We start from the raw sequence: 2,690 nt of genomic DNA, 5'->3' as shown, positions 1-2,690 counted from the left end.
TTATTTCTGGAGCTATGAGTTGCGACTTCTGTCCGCTTTTGCCCCCGCAAACTTCAGTTCGTCGTCGGGCGACACCTCCCTTGGTGAGGCTTTCTTTTCCCTGCGCCTAGAGCTGAGACTTGACCCCGGCAATGAGCCAGGAGGATCCAGGACTCACCTTGCCACCCCTTCTCTCAGGCAACACTGTGCTCCGCCTGTTTCCCACATCTAAAAATAGCTGCTCCATATCTTTTGTCACTTTACTGAGGAAGGTTAAAACTGGCTCTTGTTCCTCTGAGGATGCAAGCAGAGTTCCTGGTACCTTTTTATAGTAAATATTTAACCTTTATTTCGTGTCTTCAGCACTTAACTCTTTATTCACTTTCTGTCCGTGTCTTGAAGTAATTCGTGTAATTTTTATTTTCTTACAAGTCATATAGATTTAGTCACCACGATTTTCAAACTTTTAAGATATTCTCATCTATTAATAGCATTGCCTGTATTAACAAAGAACAATATAGGACACACAGTTTGACTTGAATTCCAGATGAAAATAGTAATTTTCTGTAAGTATATCATCTCAAAAAGAGGTTGTATTTCAACAAAACAAGTAACAATTTAAAAAAATATTGAAATTTAAATTAAATTTGAGAATATGCCATTTTATCTGACAGGCCTATCCCTTAATTATCATTGTAAGTAAAGCCACAATTTTGCTTTTATTGATTCTGTTTGGTGCTTTAGTTAGCTTTGTTGGTAAAATGGAGAAAATGTAGTTATTTCCACCTCACAATTAATAATTTCTTGTTTTCACTTGTGATTCACTTTGTTATTCTTTTTTTTTATTTTTAGTTTCCTAATTTAGATGCTTGATCCATTTGTATTAAGATAAACGTTCAAGTCTATGAATTTTACCCCAAGTATATCTGTCTTCACACTGTTGACATTTCTCAATAAAAATGGTCATTTCCATTAATTGTTAAAACATTTGCAATCTCACTTTTTTACTTCCTTATGATTCAAGGAACATTCGCAAGAGGTTTTCTTCTCACAAACTCAAAACAGGTTTCACTATTTTGTTTTGCCACTCAAAACGAGCATTTTGTTCTTTTAATCATATAATTTTTCCTACAAAGGCTCTAATTGGTGGAAAATGCAAAGCCCTTTTACAAACCAAATATATAATTAAACTTTGTATATGATCTATGCCCTTTAAAATACATATTTCCTATGTGTTGGGGTCAAATATAGAAATACAATAATGCTGATTAGGTATATTCTTTAATTATTTATTTATTTCTATATTTTAGGGAAGGGTCTACAAGGTGTTCAGGGTCTTACTACTAAATCGGACTCATAGTGATTTTTCTCTTTACAGCCTCCCAAGTGCTGGGATTCCAGGCGTGAAACACATTACCCAGTCTCAATTGCCCTCTCAGTGCACCCCTGGGGGAAAGGTCACATGGCAGGCCCAGGGATCAGGTCCCTGGCCCCTGCAAGTTGTATTCTTAAAACCCTTCAAATCCATACTTGATTTTGACCAGTTCACCCTAAATAAGATCTTAGCAAATAGAAATGACACTGAATTTTGTTTCAAGAGATGAAAATGCACAAAACTTTACTATCCATGATTTTATGAAGCATTTTCAGGATAGCTGAGTTTCTATGAAAAAAAATGTCCTTTTATAGGAATTTATTAGATAATATATTACTAAAGGTCAATTAGCCCCTAATTCTATAATGGCAAAACAATGAATGAGATTATGTGAATAAAGTTCCATATAGAACTCACAAAACCACTGTCTTTATTATGCCATGTAAAGAGTATTGTTTTCATGGTTGGATCACTTGAAGGATCATAAAAAAGACTTGAGAAGTTCTGTAAAATTTTAAGCTATGGCTCTTTCCAGGCGTCCTCGTGAGAGTGACATCGTCTTTAAACCCTCCGTGGCAATCCCTGACGCACTGCCGTGATGCCCAGGGAAGACAGGGTGACCTGGAAATCCAACTACTTCCTAAAGATCATCCAACTTTTGGATGATTATCCAAAATGCTTCATTGTGGGAGCAGACAATGTGGGCTCTAAGCAGATGCAGCAGATCCGAATGTCCCTCTGAGGGAAGGCCGTGGTGCTAATGGACAAGAATACTACGATGAGCAAGGCCATCCGAGGACATCTGGAAAACAACCCAGCTCTGGAGAAACTGTTACCTCATATCCGGGGGAATGTGGGCTTTGTGTTCACCAAGGAGGACCTCACTGAGATCAGGGATATGATGCTGGCCAATAAGGTGCCTGCTGCTGCCTGTGCAGGTGCCATTGCACCATGTGAAGTCACTGTGCCTGCCCAGAACACTGGTCTGGGACCTGAGAAGACCTCTTTCTTCCAGGCTCTGGGTATCACCGCTAAAATCTCCAGGGGCACCATTGAAATCCTTAGTGATGTACAGCTGATTAAAACTGGGGACAAAGTGGGAGCCAGCGAGGCAACCCTCCTGAACATGTTGAACATCTCCCCATTCTCCTTTGGGCTGATTATTCAGCAAGTGTTTGACAGTGGAAGCATCTACAACCCTGAAGTCCTTGACATTACAGAGGAAACTCTGCATTCTCGCTTTCTGGAGGGTGTCCGCAATGTTGCTAGTGTCTGTCTGCAGATTGGTTACCCAACTGTTGCATCAGTGCCCCATTCTATCATCAATGGGTACAAG

At 39.4% G+C, this 2,690-nt stretch overlaps 1 pseudogene; it reads left to right on the top strand.

Moving 5' to 3' along the window:
• The first annotated feature begins 1,907 nt into the window (after nt 1-1,907).
• LOC101567811 overlaps nt 1,908-2,690 on the top strand; it is a 1,163-nt pseudogene continuing 380 nt past the window's right edge.

Source organism: Octodon degus, unplaced genomic scaffold (assembly GCF_000260255.1).
Source record: "Octodon degus isolate 3935 unplaced genomic scaffold, OctDeg1.0 scaffold00124, whole genome shotgun sequence".
In the NCBI taxonomy this organism is placed as follows: domain Eukaryota; kingdom Metazoa; phylum Chordata; class Mammalia; order Rodentia; family Octodontidae; genus Octodon; species Octodon degus.
Note: the sequence above shows the minus strand (reverse complement) of the source record. Positions and strands in the feature narration are given on the sequence as shown.